This window comes from Heterocephalus glaber, unplaced genomic scaffold (genome assembly GCF_053883595.1).
Source record: "Heterocephalus glaber isolate CG9 unplaced genomic scaffold, H.glaber_assembly_v1.0 deba00001461, whole genome shotgun sequence".
Lineage (NCBI taxonomy): Eukaryota > Metazoa > Chordata > Mammalia > Rodentia > Bathyergidae > Heterocephalus > Heterocephalus glaber.
The window spans coordinates 34,769,225-34,788,185 of NW_028258308.1; the positions used below are offsets into that span (position 1 = coordinate 34,769,225).

Here is an 18,961-nt window from a genome sequence, read left to right on the forward strand (position 1 = left end):
AACATTCTCAAGTATCAGGCATTTCACAACAAAGAACTTTGCCATAATGAAATTATGAGAAGTAGATAATTAAACCTACACACACAACTGTGACACATACATTAATGAGTTCTTTAGTGAGTATTTAGGAGTTCTCCCCAGCTGTCCTTAGTTCTTTTAGCACTGGTGAGAAGGAAAAAATTGCTGCAGTCATGAAAACAGAATTCCCCAGTTAGATGGGACTTATTTTTAGTCTAGCTTAATGACATCCTAGTATATCATGAAGGACACGAAGATCCAGTGGAGTTAAATGATGGTACAAGATGTCAAAGCCATTTAGTGACTGTGTCAGTGACGTAGGATAGAAGAAGTAAAGACAAGGTAGAAAGAAGAAAAGGAAAATCATAATTTTTAAATTGTACTTTTAAGAAAACTAGAGCTGGGCGTGGTGGCACATGCCTGTAATTCCAGCACTCGGAGGTTGAGGTAGGATTGTAAATTCAAGCCCAGCCTGGAACCTTGCCACTTAGACCTTGTCTCAAAAAGGGGAGTTGGTGGGAGGGGAGTTCAGTGTGAAGGCTCTGAGTTCAACTGAAGTACAAAAAGAAAAAAAAAAAACTTGCAACACAGGACACAAAGTTGCCCAAGATCATCCCTATCTGTGCTCCATATCTCCACTCCTCAAGCTTGTCTTTGCTCCGTAGGTTTGTCTGTTTTTTTCTTCTATGCCCATTATACCTAAATCCCTTCAAGATACAGTACAAAAAGTCCATAAGTTAACCTAGTCAATACAGGCCAGAAACCTGATTTTAAGATGAAGAAACAATTCAAAGAACATTTTAGGCAAAATCTCACCCATCTCTAATAACACTTACCTACCCCCATCCCCACACCACCATAACATGCCTTTCCCTTGAGTATTCATGCTGTATTTTCTCTGAGTGTGTATTCTTATTTTGTGTAATAAAATCTCTCCATGCCTCTCACTGACATACCTGAGGGTGAGTTGGTGATCTTTGGGGAACTCCTCAGACCCCTTTCCAAGACACTAGGACTGGAATGTTCCTGACTCAGCCCTCGGCTCCATCTTGGTTTCCTCCTCCGTCCCCTATACCAGCAATGGTGAACTTTGTAAGCTTTCACTGATAACAAGCAGCCATCACTAATTATCCACTTGTAATTCATTATAGGCAGCTGGAACCCTGTCATTGTTATCTTCCCCAAGTGGGCATCTAAGCAAAGATAGTCAATTTTATTCACTTTTATGTTGCTTCTTTATAGCCAGCCAGTTCGTCACCAAAAACCACATCTCTCAAAATGATCTCTGACTGCAAAAACTCAGAGATCTTGCTAGTGGGTTTCCATAGAAACCATTTCTGAAAACAAAAAATGCAACTCTGTTTTGGCTCTAGTGCTACATGAGTCCTCCAACTTCTTGCTGCAATATTAGGCCCTCCAGGGGCTGCTGTAAATGTCCTTTTTCTGGGGTCTCAGGTGCCTGTAATTATCACCTTCAGCTTGCTCCTATTTCTGTCATATCTCACGACTTCAGAATGAAATTTCACAGGCTATAATCAGAAGAAATTTGAGACCCATTTTCTCTGCCCAACAATGCAGAAGCCCATGTGAGCTTTATCTTATTTTGCTGAATTTATAGGCTTACATTTTTAAGTTGAACTTCATGCTGCTTTTCCTGTTAAAGAAAACTCTCACTAGCTAGGACTTCTTATGTAGTTCCAAAGGCCATGAATAGCCATCCTGAGTATTTCTGGATCATCTGGGGCCATCACCGTGCTTCCTTTACTGCCCTTGAAAACAGCAAGGTGCTGGTCAGAAAGCAAATTCCAGGCCCCACACAAGTCCAACAAATCAAAATTTGCTTTTTCAAGTTCCCCAAGTAATATCAGTGAATTCTAAATTTTTTAACCTTCTGCTACAAAGACAGTAAGTGTAGAATTGGGGCAATTCTACTGGTAAGTGATGTTCTAAAACCTTGCTGCTCACCATATAGCAGACACGTCCAGCCTCACCTGGAATCCTGTTAGAAATGCAGAATCCTCATGTCCACACACAGCTATAAATTAGGATCTACATTTTAACAAGGTCCCCTGTTGATTCTATGCACAATTAAAATTGTGTAAAATAAAATTCTGTGAAATTAAATTTTGTGAAATAAAACTGCTCCGAGAGCCTTTGGCCTGAAAAGTTAGGTAATGAAGACCAAATTCATTTCTCTTGCTTGAATCACTTGGGTAATTGCCTCTACAGTACCTTCCCTTGCTTTTTATAAGACAGAGCTTTAGGCAAAAGCCATCTTTAATAGGAAGATTTCAAGAGATGTGTGGTTCCCCAGGGCTGCCTCTGGAACTCTGTTTTAAGGAAAATTCTCAGAGGACTGCTGAGGAAGAAGGCAGCCCCCAGGCATCACAAACAGTTGCTACCAGAGACTGAGCCTGCCTCTAGAAAGGCCACACAATCACCTCCTTGCCTGAAATCCTCCAGGCGGCTGAAATCCTCCACGGTCACAAAGTAAAGCCACACTGCTACATTTGTATTCCTGTTTAATTCTCCAAAAATCTTGAATAAGTGCTAAATATGAATTAAGAGAATAATAAATTGTTCTAATTGCCAGCCTGGACTCTCCTCCTGCTAAATTGCAATTTCACTTTCCTCTCAATATAGTCAGTCATTATCCAGCTGTTAGGTTTGGATCAAAATTATTTCCCAAAACCACATGCACTCACAGGTGGAGTGTTTAGAAGGCAATGGAGTCATGAGGACAATATACAGTGGAACCTTGACTTATGAACTCAATCAGTCCTTGAGGTCTGGTTGTACCTCAGGGTTGTTGTAAGTCAGTACAGCTGAGATCTGAATGTTTATCTGCTACATGCTATAGCTAACAAGAGGTTAATCTTCCATTAAAGTAATTAATCCAAGTTGTTCGGAAGTGAGGCCAGTCTAGTCATAACTTGCAGATCCACTGTACTTTGAAAGCTGTGAAACATTTTACAATTTTACTTATTTTCAGTACTAGACATGGAACCCAGGATCTCATGCATGCTAGGCAAGCTATCTAACACTAAGTTATAATCTCTGTTTCCCATAAATGTTATTTTTTATACATATTGATGAGCTTTAATTCACAGCTGTCAGACTTTTTTTTAAATGTTCCTGGACCCTGATTTTCTCCCTCTTGTGATCTACTAATAGTGATATCCATCTCAGATCTACACCTGATACCTGTGTACCCTGCCAGACACCACCCTTCCACACTGAGCTGCCACCCTTCATCTTTCACCTCCCAGCCAAACTTCTGTAACACTACACCTCTTGTTCTAGTGCCCTCACTGACAGTACATTTTGCAAATGAGATCCTTTGGGCTGAAAGATCAGATATTTCTCTGAAGTCTAGACACGTTCCACGGAGACTACTCCATTTATTATTTATGCATGGTCTGCCATTTAGTCACCCCGGGTCTTCATGATAAAAGCTTGCTCCCTCCCCCTTAGATGATATAGATTAACAAATCAGAAGTCCCTGGCATTGGCATAGTGCTTTGCTTTTACTAGTCTGTCACGGGCAAGATCTTATTTGGACTTTCATGAAAGACCCATGAGATCCCCTGGGCTGGATTTGAACTCATTATGTAAACCTTGAAACAATTCTCTCCCATGTCATCAGCTAATAAATGACAGACATTGATCAAACAGAAGTCTTCAAGCTTTTGCCACAAACCCAGGATGCCTTTCAGCATGATTGAAGGCAAAGGTGAAATACAGAGCAGAAAATGGGGTGTAAAGCAGAACCCCTCCCTCAGTGTCAGGTCTTACCACAAATGCATGAACATATTCCTACCCTGGACTCCAAAACACTAGTTTTGTATTCGTACCTATTACATTCTGATATCCCATTTTACATATTATTTAGCCTGTGTTGCTTTGACAAAAATATCTGAAACCAAGTGATTTATAAAAAACACATTTATTTTCTCAACGTTCTGGCTTACAAATCCATGATCAAGGCAACAGCAGACTCAATCGTGTGTTTCCAAGACTAGCCTTGCTGATGCTGTATCCTCACAGGACAAAGGGCAAGAGTTAGCCCAACACTCTGTGAATCCTCTTTTATACGGGCCTTAATTCCCCACAGCAGGAAAGAGTCTTCATACTCTAATCAACTCTTGAGTCCTCGCCTCTATCACATTGGCCACACCTGAGGTTTGGAGGGCATTTGTGCAAACCATAACACATACAGTATCTTTCTTTTACTGGTTTCTGAACTCCTAGAGGTAAGTATTTTTATATTTGTTGCCTCAGAACCTAAGACAGGATCTGACACTTGGTTTTATCCTGTGAATACCTATTGGATGAATTTCATGTGTTTACATTGAAATTAAACAAAAACACTGCATTATATTCACCGTGCTCCAATATATGAACCTTGTCTTTGCTCAGGCTGCTTTAACAGGGTACCACGGAGTGGCTTAAACAACAGAAATTACAGTACAGTGGACCTTCAAGTTATGACGGGCCTGACATATGAACAACAATCTGGGTTAATTAGGTTAATGGAAGATTTATCTGCCTCTTGTTATCTATAGTGTGTACTCAGGTAAACATCCAGATCTTAGCTGTCTTGACTTACAACCAACTTGAGTTCTCAACCAGCCATTGAGAACCAATTGAGTTCGTAAGTCAAGGGTACACTGTTTTTCTCACAGCTTTGGAGGGTGGGAAGTCAGAGATCAGAGGAACAACATGGTTGGGCTCTGATGAAGGTTCCTTCCTGGCTCCCTTGAATAGTATAAACACAGTAAGCAAGTGCTTTCCTGTCTTTTCTTGTAAAGACACTAATCTCTACAAAATCTTGACTAATCTCTGACAAAATCTCTACCTCATGATCTATTGAGCTCCCTAAAGCCCCATATAACATCACATTGGTGATTAGGGATTCAATGTATGAATTGGGGCTGGAGGACACTAACATTCAGACCATTACAAAGTCCAATTTAGAAAAATTTACCTAAATCCATCTCAGTCCATAATGAAGTTAAACCTATAGCTTTAACATTAAAGCTCAGTCTTATGTGCTCATCTAGATATTATAGCACAGAGACTAAGAGTCAGATGAGCCCAGATTACCTGTATTTGAACACTGGCTCCATTAGTTGGGAGGTCCCTGAGTAAAGTACCTTATCTCTCTGTGCTCAGATTTCCTTATGTGTAAAGTGAGGAGAAAATATGTCACTTATCTCTTGGGTTTGAGAGAATTAACTGAATTCACACTTACAGTGCCCTTGAGCACACTAATAAGTATTAATTTTACTATCATCAGAGTCACCATTTTCCATTTAATTTTGGTTCTTAGGCCAGCAATTTCCAAAACTTATTTTAATATTAATATTATATGTCAGATAATGCCACATTTTACCTTTGTTCTTATTCTAGTGTCAGCAAATGATGTCAAATCATGTAATATCGCACCTATCCAAACACAATACCTGTGTTTGTTTAGTAGCTTTGCTTGACACCATTCTAGGCTCTGATTTACAATGTCCAATATAGGATATGGCCAGAGAAACTTACATTTAAATTAATTAAAATTAAATAAATCAATTTAGAAGCTGAGACCTTATCTCAAAATTTCAAAACATTTAAAAAATCCAAAAAGGGTGGAAGATGTAACTCAGTGCAATGGTTCTGGGTTCAATCCCCAGTAATGCCAAAAGAAAGTTAAAAATTCAGTTCTTCAGTTTCACTAGGCATATTTCAAGTACTGAATTGCTGAATGTGGCTAGTAGCTACCATACTGTTAGTACAGAAAAAGAAAGTATCCGTGTCAGAAAGTTCTGCTGGATAAAACTACACTACAAATGCAGGAGACTGACATCTTCTGTTGGGAAGATGGATGACAAAGAAATAAACAAAAATGACTAGTTAATTTTTATGAATAACACATTGTATTCAATTACTGAAATATGATAATAGAAAAATTATTTTATATATAATTCCAAATGGAACTGCAATATAATTAAATATATGAAATTTATAATTCCTATGATAATTACAAAACTAGGTTTACTGTGGAAGATTTAGAAAATGCAGGAAATAAAAACACAAAATAAAAAATACCTAAGTTTATTTTACAAATGATCCAGATACACATGTGTTCTGAATTCTTTTAGTTCATTATTTGTAGTTCAAGCATTTTATCATGTAGGTTTGGAAATGTTATTTTCTTTTTGTTTTTCTTCTTTCCTTTAAAGGAAGAGAGGTCTATTTTGGCTCACAGTTTCAGAGGGAGGGGTTGGGCCATGGTAGACTTGCTCAAGGCAGAAAAATAATAGAAAAGCATGGAAGAATAAAGCTGCTCAATTCCTAGTAAAGAGGAAGAGAAGAGGAGAATGTGTCAGGGAGTCAGGGGCCAGCGAACAGATACAGTTCCCCAAATCATACCTCCATGAGCACCCAGAAATGTGCTTTACTAATCCCCTAGGTAACTCCAAGCCATCAATTTGATATTTAAGCTTAACTATCACATCTCACCCCTTTTTAACTTCATACTCAAACTTGATATGTCCTAAACACAACAAATTAATAATTTTACCTAACATGATACAACTATTTTGCATACAACCCAAAATGCAATAATCCTTCCCCCAAAATCTCAACAGTTCCAGTAATGCTCAAAAGTCCAAGTCCCAAGTGTCCTCTGGACTCAAGCCAGATTCTTAACTGGAACCCCTGTAATAATTAAAAAGCAAGTCACATTATCCCAAGATACAATGGTACAGGGTAAACATTCCCACTCCAAAAGGGAGGAATAGGAGAATAGAAAAGAATCCAACCAAAACAAGACCAAAACCCAGCAGGGCAAACATTAACTCCTGGAGCTTTTTGCCTGGCATCCAGGACATACAGTTGTGAAACGTGAGTGCTTGAACAGCCCCACCCTATGGCCTTGGTGGGTACAGCCCACATGGCTTTTCACTTGGGCTGACTCCACTCACAATCTGCAGCTTTTCTTGGCAGATGTTTCAGATTCTTGCTATCCCAAACTTCCTGGGGTCTCACTGCACCTTTGGCTTCATTTCCATAGCTTCATGCACTGCCCTGTCAGGGGTGCTTGCCTGGCCTTGCAATCCCTCTCCTGCAATCTAGGTAGACGCCTCCATGACACCACAACTCTTGCATTCTGCATGCCTATAAAAACAGATGGTGCCAATGTCTGCCTCCAGCTTGACCAGTAGCTAACTCCCCTTGCACCTTGGCTACTAAGGCCTCTGAGTACCTGGATAGCTGAACAGTGAAATGGATTCCAGAAAACTAGTTCTCTAGGTGCTTTTTATCAAGCAGAGGGTCAAGGGTCTTTCTTCTCAAATGAAGGGTGGACATGTGGGCACCATGAAGCTTGTGATGGATGGGGTCTTACTGATTCCTGAGATGTCTTGGCATTTTTTTGTCCCTATTCAAAGTATAGTACTAGGTTTCCTTTTAATGGTGCTAATCTTTTCAGCAACCAGAACTCCTTTGGTCACAGCTTATCCATGCAGACCAAAATTTAAGTTTTTCAAACATTTCTGCTCAGCTTTTTGCTTCTAATTTTGCTACAAATCTGACTGAAAGCAGCTAGCATTACCTATGCCATGGCCTGAATATTGGAGTACCTTGAAATCTCCACCAGATCAGGAGTCTGCTGTTTTAAAATTCAGCCTCACTCAAAGTCTTAGGACATGGACAAAATGTGGACAATTTTTTTTTACAAGAGAGTAACATACACAGGCCTAGTCCAATTTCCAGTGGAGTCCTCATTCCTGTCTGAAACCTCCTGAGACTAACTTTAATAATTACATTCCTCTCAGCATTCAGTTCTTCTGAGCTCCAACCAGAATCACCCAACAGACTCTGTTTACAGCATTTCAAAGCATCTCTGACACAAGTCTCCAAACTTGTCTTGCAAGCTAGTTCCAAAGGATTCTACCCCACATGGTAGATATAGTCACAGAAAAACATTGGTTTTCAATGTCTACATAATAGTTTAATTTATAAATGTACCATTCCTTATTTTATCACCACCTCTTTGGAATTGTTTTAATAGATAAAATTATATAGATAAAATAGATAAAATTATATATATGCACTTTTTAATTTCTTCATGACAAATTCTTATTTTTTTAATAGTTAAAATATTTTATTTAAATTTTTGTTTCTCTGTTTAATAGGATGAATAGTACTTCATATGTCATTAATCTATATTTCATCTCTGTATTTTAGTTTTATGCCAATATTTCATTTGAAAATTTATGAACTCATTGTATTTTAAAGATATTAAACACTTGTCTTTGATATTTTTATTGAATATTTGTATTTTGTTGATTATTTTTACATGAAAACATTTTGAAATTCTTATGTGGCAAATTTCTTTCATTGCTTTTAAGCTTTGAAAGGTCCCTGTGTTTAGAAGAGTCTCTCCAACATAATGATTGCTCAATATTTGATAAGTGAATGGGTAAGTGAATTAATGAAATATTTGACCCACCCTAACAAATAATGGCCTCATTGTTTTCCCATAGATACAAGTCAGTTCTTCTATTCTTTTGAGTAGGACCTGAACTACAAGAAAACTTGAGGATTAGTATTGAATTTCTGATAGCAACATATTCAAAGTTTAGGAAATTCTACAACATATTGTCTCCTTGGTAGAAAACTCTAACAAATCCCGTAATACTGCATTCTGTGCATAGCCAACTTCCCAGCTGAACACTGCAGATATTTTCCACCTCATAGATCAATGCTATAATATAGTTCCATTTTTTTAAAGTGATGCCTCCTTTGTCATTTAATAAACATTTAAAATCCACTTCCATCTCATCTCCATTTCTGCTTGGCCTCTTTTGTCCTCTTTCCTCTTTTAATCTTGACCACACAGGCATAATCAAGAATAATTGAAGGTCAGTGGCATCAGACATACAAAAGTTCTTTTTCTTTTCAAAGTTCTACCATGAAATCATAGTAATGTAGTTTATATTTGATGAAATGTCAGCTCATTAGACCTGCTGTTGCTCTCCCACTGATGCCACATAACCTGTTCATAATGAGGCGCTCACCAGTCTCCAAATGTGCTCTACTCCTAACCCCCATTTTCCTTTGGGTACATTGATTCCATACACCTGAGATGTCCTGGTCACCTTTGGTTTGCCTGAAAATTTCTACGCATTCTTTAAGTTTCAGTGCAAATGTTGCCTTCTCTGTCAAGTTGTCCTGGCTTTATTTATATTAAACCAGACCCTTATTTATCCTCCTTATCATTCAACAGGGTGTATATTCACTTTATAAATTTTGAAATATCATTTTATTTTTTAAACTTTTAATTCTTATATAGTAATTATACTTTCACAGGAAGCTTTAAAGATAGAACAGAGGAGTCCCCAGAACCCTGCATCCAGTCTTCCTCAATGATTATATACAATGTAACTATAATAAAATATCAAAACAGGAGAGTGAGTCAGACATGGTGGTGCACACCTGTAATTTCAATACACACTAGGCTGAGGCAAGAAGATCACAATGAATTCAAGGCCAGCCCAGGATACATAGCAAGATTCTGTCTCAAAAATAAAACAAAAAACAAAACAACAACAAATCCAGGAGAGTGATGTTGATGAGTGTATAGAGCTATGGTATTTTATCCCATGTGTAGACTCCTGTATCCATCATGTAGTCAAGTTCCATAAGTATTCCATCATCACAGTGATCTTAACACTGCCTGCTGTACTTACCCCACCTTCCCAAACCCCTAATTTTCTCCCATCAATATAATTTTACATTTTGAGAAAGTTATATATATGGAATGATATAGCATGTGAGATTCTGATATAGGCTTTTTCTTTTAATCAGCATAATGACCTTGGAATATAATTAGTCAGGGATTTTATATATCATTTTATTTTTAATTTTGTTTCATATTTTTGTTTCTGTTCTCATTTCTTTTTGCTGTATTCAAGAGTTATTTGAATATTTTCTTGATTTTCATTTTTACTTATAGTGTTTTTATGTATGTCCCTTTTATACAACATTTCTAGTAGTTAAGGCATTACATCTTATCACAGAGAAATTTTACCAGTTTGAAGCACTGTATATAAATCTTACCCCCCTCTGCATTCCTTTACACTTTTCAGTTTAATATGGTTGTCCTAAAAAATTTTCAATGTCAGACAATGTTGTTACAATTTTTGCTTAAGCCAACAAATATAATTTTAAAAAACTAAAAGGTCTATTGTATTTACCCATAGTTTTATTCTTTCTATTGTTCTGTATACCTTCCTGATGTTCCAAAGTTTGTTCTTTTATCATATCCTGTTGGCTTACAGAATTTCATTTAGCCACCACTTCATGGTGGATCTGCAGAAAGTTATTTTTCATTTTTCTTCACATGAGAATGTCTCAGTTTATCCCTTATTGCTCCAAGTTATTTTCATTGGTTATGGAATTCTGGGTTGATGGCTCTTTTCTTTAAGCATTGAAAAGGAAAAGTGGCGGTGCTTGATGCTATTGTTGTTGCCGATTGTATCACTTGGGCTAAGGTATTGTGAATGATCTAATCATTTGTCCTTCCTGGTATACTGAAAATGAGATTGCCTAAGAGTCATTAGAGATTCAAAACCTAAAGCCAGGTATATCTGGAAGACACTTCTGAGAAGCAATCATTCCATTAGGGTTCTAAATATAAGCAACAAAGATACTTACAATAAGAAATATTGAAGTATCAACCCAGGAATTAAACCAAAAACAGTACCAACAACAAAAATGAGAAAGAAATGAGAAGAAACCTAAGCAATGTGCAAACCCAGACTTCCAGCTCACCAAAGTCAAATTCTTGGGGAAACTAGGTGGAAAAATCTGATAATCAACCACCTGGACACCCTGAACCCATAGCACAGGAAGTAAAAAGAAGAACAAGGCTCTAGAAAAATTCAAAACAGAAATAATTTCCCAAAACCTACAGAGATGGTGAGGAGAATGAAAGACATGATTAGAGACTCTAGAACAGAAACAGATTAAAAAAAATGATGAGCTCAGGACCATGATGGAAGCCATTAATGCCCAGCATAGGAAAGAAACAGAAACCATGAACAGCCAACATAGGAAAGAAATGGACTCTGTGAAACAGATTCAAACAGATATCCAAGAGATTAAAAACTCCATTGAAAGTTTTTGCAGCAGAATGAGCAAATGTGAAGATAGAATATCAGATACAGAAGATAGAATTGCGATTAGTGACCATGAAAAGAGAGAGCTCTTAAAAATAGTTAAGAAGGCTGGAGATTTAGCTCAGTGGTTCCACCCCATGCTTTGCAAGCACAAGGTCCCAAGTTTGATCCCCAGTACAAAAAAAAAAAGAGGAAGGAACCGTGAGAAATCAATCCAGCAGCTCCTAGATGATGCAAAGAACAATAACATAAGATTGATAAGAGTCCACAAAAAGCAGGAGAAAATACAAATGATGTAAAAAAACTGTTCACAGAAGTGATAGCACATACATATCCCAGTGCAGAGGAGGCTTCCAGGTCCAGCATGCCACAACTTCCAGTGCAGAGGAGGCTTCTGGGTCAGTGTGCCACAACTCTCAGACCAAAGGTGGCTTCTGGGTACGCGTATTGCAGCTCCCAATGCAGAGGAGGCTTCTGGGTAGGAGTGCCACAGTTCCCAGCACAGAGGAGGCTTCTGGGTCAGTGTGCTACAGCTCTGAGCCCAGAGGAGGCTTCCATGTAAGCATGTCACATCTCCTAGCACAGAAGAGCCTCCAGATATGCATGCTGCAGCTCCCAGACCAGAGGAGGTGAGCCATGGGGGCACCAGCAGCAACCCCCGACCCCTGACAAAAATGAGAAGACATGTAAACAAGCCTCAGAACCAGACTTCCAGATCACCTATGGCAACCCCAAAGGGAAATGAGATGGAACACTCTTATACTCAACCACCTGCACTCCCTGAACTAGCAACGAAAGAGGATCTGGAAAAAATGAAATCAGAAATAATTTCTCAGATAACAGCAGATATTGTGCCCATAGTGCAAGGCATAATTAATAAATCTAGAGAAAACACAAATTAAAAAAATAGAGGACCTGACGAACATGCTGGAATAATAACATAGGAAAAAAATGTAATCCATAAAACAGATGCAAACAGATTTCCAGGAGATTAAAAACTCCAAGGAAAGTCTATGCAGTAGAATGAGCCAATGTGAAGACAGAATTTCAGATATAGAAGATAAGATTTCAATTAGGGAGCAGAAAAAAAATTTCTTTAAAATTGTAAGGGACCACAAGAAATCAATCCAGCAGCTGCTAGACAATGCAAAAAAGAATAACATAAGACTGATTGAAGTCAATAAAGAAACAAGAGAGAGTACAGATGACATTAAAAAAAGCTGTTCACAAAAGTGATGGCAGAAAACTTCCCAATCAGGGGAAAAGAACTTGACATACAGATAAGCGAGACATATAGGACTCAAACTAGCCTTGATCAAAAAATATCTACACATAGGCATATAATTGTTAAGATTCCAGAAACACAACAGAAGAACAAAATTCTACAACCAGTTAGAGAAAAGAAAGAAATCACATACAAAGGAAAGCCCATCAGAATCACAGCAGACTTCTCAATGCAAACGCTCAAGGCAAGAAGAGGTTGGAGTGATGTATTTCAAGCCCTAGAGGAAAAAATTCTCCAACCTAGACTGATGTACCCTGCAAAACTATATTTCAAAATTGATGGAGAAATAAGATAATTTCATGACAAAGAGCATCTGAGGAAATTCATGAATATCAAACCAGCACTCCAAAAAATTTTAGACAAAAGCCTAGGAAAAGACAATGAGGATCACAACCCCAGGAAGCCAAGCAGAATGAATCCACCAGGCACAACAAGATATTAAAAGCAAAGGTGGAGAATCCAACAAAAACAAAAATTCATGACAATGATAACTCAATACATATCAGTTATAACCATCAATGTTAATGGTCTCAACTCACCAGTCAAAAGAAACACACTGGCAGAATGGGTCAAGCAGCAAGATCCACCAATATGCTGCATACGAGGAACATACTTAATTCAAAAAGAAACTCAAAGACTGAAAGTTAAACAGTTGAAAACAATATTCCATGATACATGAACCTGAAAAAAAGCAGGAATAGCTACCCTCTGTGCAGACCAAGTGGATTTCAAACCCCACATGGATTAAGAGAGACAAAGAAGACATTACATCCTTGTAAAGAGAACAATCCAAGAGGAAGAGATGACAATAATAAATATCTATGCACCAAACTCTAGTGCACCCAACTATGTAAAACATATACTAATGGACATGAAAAATCAAATAAGCACTAATACAATAGAAGTGGGGGACCTCAATACCCCACTGTCACAAATAGATAGATCAACTACACAAAAAACAAGCAACAAAATACTAGAACTCACTCAAACTCTTGAACAAATGAACTGAGCAGATGTTTACAGAGTGTTTCACCCCACAAAATCAAAATGCACATTCTTTTCAGTAGCACAGGGGTTATTCTCCAAAATAGACCACATACTCTCACATAGAACATGTTTAGGTAAGTGCAAAAGAATTGAAGCAATCCCCTGTATATTATCAGATCATAGTGCAATGAAATTGGAGATCAATAGCAAAAGAAACACAAAAACTTCATAAACACCTGGAAATTGAACAACACACTTCTGAATAACCAGTGGGTCACAGAGGAAATTAAAGAAGAAATCAGTCAATTCCTTCAATTAAATGACAATGACAATAAAACATATAGGAATCTATGGAACACAATGGAAGCAGTCTTACAAGGGAAATTCATAGCAGCGAATTACATGTATTAGGAAAACAGAGTGAGCCCAATTTAACAACCTGATGCTGAACCTCAAGCTTCTAGAAAAAGAAGAGCAGAACAAACCCAAAGCTCATACAAGGGAGGAAATTATAAAGATTAGAGCAGAAATCAATGCAATGGAGACTAAGAGCGTGATACAAAAAATCAATTAAGCCAAGAGATGGTTCTTCGAAAGAATAAACAAAATCGACAAACCTTTAGGCAACCTTATCAGAAAAAGGAAAGAAATGGCCCAAATACATGCAATTAGGAATGAAAAGGGTGAAATTACAACAGACCCTGCAGAAATCCAGAGGAACATCAATACCTACTTCCAGAACCTTTATGCCAATAAGATGAAAAACATAGCAGAGATGGACAGATTCCTAGATACATATGAATTACCAAAGTTGAACGAAGAAGACCTAAAAATTCTAAATAACCCAATATCAACGAATGAAATTGAAAACATAATTAAAAACTTATGAACTAAGAAAAGCCCAGGTCCTGATGGCTTCACTACTGAATTCTACAAGACATTTAGAGAGGAACTACTGCCACTGCTGTTTAAACTCTTCGATGAAATTGAAAGGGAAGCAATATTCCCAAATTCATTCCTGGAAGCAAGCATCACCTTGATCCCCAAAGCAGAGAAAGACTCAACTGAAAAAGTGAACTACAGGCCAATCTCACTAATGAACATAGGTTCGAAAATCCTTAATAAGATACTGGCAAATAGAATGCAGAAGGTCATCAAAAATATCATACACCCTGACCAAGTGAGATTCAACCTAGGGATGCAGGGATGGTTCAACATATGCAAATCAATCAATGTAATACACTATATCAATAGAGCCAAGAACAAAAACCATATGATTATCTCCATAGATGCAGAAAAAGCATTTGACAAAATCCAACATGCATTTATGATAAAAGCCATACAAAAAATTGGAATAGATAGTCTCTACCTCAAACTGTTAAAAGCCATCTATGAAAAACCAACAGCCAATATCATACTAAATAGTCAAAAATTGAAATCCTTCACACTAAAATCAGGAACAAGACATGGATGTCCACTATCACCACTCCTGTTCAATATAGTTTGGGAAACATTAGCCATGACAATTAGAAAGTAGAAAGAAATAAAAGGAATTATAGAAGAAATAAACAGGAAATGAAGAAGTCAAATTGTCATTATTTGCAGATGACATGATACTCTATATACAAGACCCCAAGAGCTCCACCAAAAGGCTTCTACACTTAATAACCAAATACATTAAAGTAGCTGGATACAAGGGCAAAACACAAAAATCAATAGCTTCCATCTTTATGAAAAATAGACTGAGAGAAATAGAGCAAACAATTCCTTTCACAATAGCTTCCAAAAAAAATGAAATACCTAGTAATCAACCTAACCAAAGAAATCAAAGACCTCATCTCTGAAAATTATAGCACTCTTAAAAGAGAGATTGAAGAAGATATCAGGAAATGGAAAGACATCCCTCCTCCTGGGTATGAAGAATCAACATAATGAAAATGGCCATACTTTCAAAACTGTTATATAGATTCAATGCAATCCCAGTTGACATCCCAGCAGCATTCTTCCTGGACCTTGAGAAAACAATCCAAACATTCATTTGGAAAAATAAGAGAAATTGAATAGCAAAAGAAATTCTAGGCAACAGAGATATGGCAGGGGGTATCACAACCCCCAACTTGAAACTATACTACAAAGCTACTGTGATAAAAACAGCATAGTACTGGCAAAGAAACAGACCTGGAGACCAGTGCAACAGATTAGAAGATACAGAAACAACTCCAGTCACACTCAGCCACCTCTGCTTCGACAAAGGAGCCAAACACCCACACTGGAGGAAAGAATGCCTCTTTAATAAATCTTGCTGGAAAAATTGGGTTTCAACTTGCCAAAGATTAAAACTAGACCTATATCTCTCACCATGCACTAAACTAAAATAGAAATGGATGAAAGATCTAAACATTAAAAGAGAAACACTCAACTGGGTGGAACAGAGATTAGGTAGAACTTTTTTTTAATATTATTTTATTGGTACACTTTAGGTATACAATATAATGACATTCATCATTGGAAATTTGCCCCTTTACATAATCTCTCTTGGTTCTTATTTTTCCCCCTTTCCCTGCCTGCCCTTCAATCCCTCCATCCCTCCCTATTTACAAAGACTTTGTTTCCTTTTTTTCATTTTCTCATATTAATTCCATTCCCTTCTTTCCTTTCCCCTACCCCTCCCACTTCCCCTTCCCCTTTGCCACTTTTCTTCCTGTTTCACATTATCTATTAAAATGGAGGACTACTCAGCTATAAAAAATGAGAAATTAGAGACATTTATAGCTAAATGGATGTATATTGAGGCAATACTCTTAAGGGAAATAAATAGGACACACTTGTGTAAATACCGAACAGTTTCTCTGGTGTGAGAAACTGAAAGTGTAAATAAGGACTATAATAGGTATAATAGGTAAAGTGTGTTGTTCAATTTCCAGGTGTTTATGAAGTTTTTGTGGTTTCTTTTGCTATTGATCTCCAATTTCATCGCACTATGATCTGATAATATACAGGGAATAACTTCAATTCTTTTGCACTTACTTAAATATGTTCTATGAGTGAGTATGTGGTCTATTTTGGAGAACAACCCATGTGCATCTGAAAAGAATGTGTATTTTGATTTTGTGGCATGGACCACTGTAAACATATCTTAAATTCATTTGTTCAACAGTTCGATTGAGTTCTAGTGTTTCATGACTTATTTTTTGTCTAGTTCATCTATCTATTTGTGACAGTGGGGTATTGAGGTCCCCCATTACTATTGTATTAGTGCATATATGACTTTTTATGTCTGTATTTGTTTTATATAGTTGGGTGCACTAGAGTTTGGTGCATAGATATTTATGATTGTCATCTCTTCAGTTGGATTGTTCCCTTTATAAGGATGTAGTGTTCTTCTTTGTCTCTGTTAATCAGTGTGGGTTTGAAATCCACTTGATCTGCAAAGAGGATAACTAGTTCTGCTCTTTTTTGGGTTCCTGTCACATGGAGTATTGTTTTCCACCCTTTAACTTTCAGTGTTTGAATTTCTTTTTGAATTAAATGTGTTTGTTCTATGCAGCATGTTGTTGGATCTTGCTTCTTGACCCATTCTCCCAGTCTATTTCTTTTGACTGGTGAGTTGAGACCATTAACATGGTTGGTTATAACTGATATGAATTTTTTTTTCTTAAATTCTTTTATTGGTACATTTTAGGACTACAACACAATTACATTTCTCATTGGGAATTGTACCTTTACATAATGCATCTTGCTTCTAATTTTTTCCCCATTCCTAGCCCTCCCTCACCCCCTCCACCTATATCTGATATGTATTGAATTGTCCTTGTCATGACTTTTTGTTTTTGTTGGATTCTCCCCCTTTGCTTTTAATTTCTTGTCATTCCCGGTGGATTCATTCTGCTTGGCTTCCTGGGGTTGTGATCCTCATTGTCTTTTCCTAGGATTTTGCCTAAAATTTTTTGGAGTGCTGGTTTGGTACTCATAAATTTCCTCAGGTGCTCTTTGTCATGAAAGTATCTTATTTCTCCATCAATTTTGAAAGATAGTTTTTGCAGGGTACATCAATCTGGGTTGGACGCTGTTTTCCTTTAGGGCTTGAAATACTTCACTCCAAGCTTTTCTTGCCTTGAGTGTTTTCATTGAGAGTTCTGCTGTGATTGTGATGGAATTTCCTTTGTATATGATTTGTTTCTTTTCTCTATTGCTGGTAGAACTTTGTTCTTCTGTTGGGTTTCTGGGGTCTTAAAAATTATATGCCTAAGTGTAGATTTTTTTTGATCAAGGCTATTTGAAGTCCTATATTCCTCACTTATCTGTATATCAAGTTTTTCCCCTGCTTGGGAAGTTTTCTGCCATTACTTCTGTGAACAGTTTTTTTATGTCATCTGTACTCTCTCCTGTTTCTTAGTTGACTCTGATCAGTCTTATGTTATTCTTCTTTGCACTGTCTAACAGCTGCTGGATTGATTTTTCCCTTATGATTTTGAAGCAATTTTTCTTTTCCTCATCACTAAATGCAATCTTATCTTGTATATCTGAAATTCTGTGCTCACACTGGCTCATTCTGCTGTGTAGACTTTCAATGGAGTTTTTCATCTCCTCAAAATCTCTTTGTATGTGTTTTATGGATTCCATTTTTTTCCTATATTGGTATTCCATCATGTTCCTCAGGTCCTCCATTTTTTTATCTGTGTCTTCTCTAGATTTATTAATCATGTCTTGTGCTATGGACACAATCTCTGCTGTTATCTGAGAAATTATTTCTGATTTTATTTTTTCCAGGTCCCCTTTTGTTGCCAGTTGAGGGAGTCCATATGTTTGAGTATCAGAGGGTTCCATCTCATTTCCCTTGGGGTTGCTGTAGGTGATCTGAAGTTTGATTTTGAGCCTTGTTTATGTGTCTTCTCATTTCCACGGAGGGGAGGGATTCTATTGGGCCAATGCGGCTCACCTCCTCTGGGCTGGCAGTGGTGGAAGGGTGGGCCAGAAGCCCCTTCCTCTGGGCTGGGAGTGGTGGAACTGCATCTGGGAAGCCCCTTCCTCTGCTAGGAGTGGTGGAAGAGCAGCCTGAAAGCCCCTTCCTCTCTGCTAGCAGCAGTGTAAGGGCAGCCGAGAAGCACCTTCCTCTGGGCTGGGAGTGTTGGAATGGCGGCCTGGAAGCCCCTACCTCTGGGCTGGGAGCAGTGCAATGGTGGCCCAGAAGCCCCTTTCTCTGCACTGGGAGTGGTGGAAGGGTGGAAGGGTGGCCCAGAAGCTCCTTCCTTTGGGCTAGGAGTGGTGGAACCAGTTAGGTAGAACTCTTAAAGATATTATTGTAGGAAAATATTTTATGAACAAAACCTCAGTTGCCTGTTAACTAGCACAAACAATCAACACATGGAATCTCTTCTTATTAAAAAGTTTCTGCACAGTAAGAGAAATCACCAACTGTGTGAAGAGACAACCCACAATATGGGAAAAAATTTTCACCTGCTCTTCCTCAGACAAAGGTCTACTATCTAGAATCTAT

At 37.7% G+C, this 18,961-nt stretch overlaps 1 long non-coding RNA gene across 1 annotated transcript in view; it reads right to left on the reverse strand.

The window, feature by feature from the left end:
* Positions 1–18,684, reverse strand: part of LOC110344083 (uncharacterized) — a 65,604-nt gene extending 46,920 nt beyond the window's left edge. Inside the window, exon 1 of the long non-coding RNA XR_002386370.2 lies at positions 975–18,684. This is a non-coding gene — a long non-coding RNA (uncharacterized LOC110344083). The remainder of the gene's footprint in view (positions 1–974) is intronic.
* Positions 18,685–18,961: the final 277 nt, after the last annotated feature.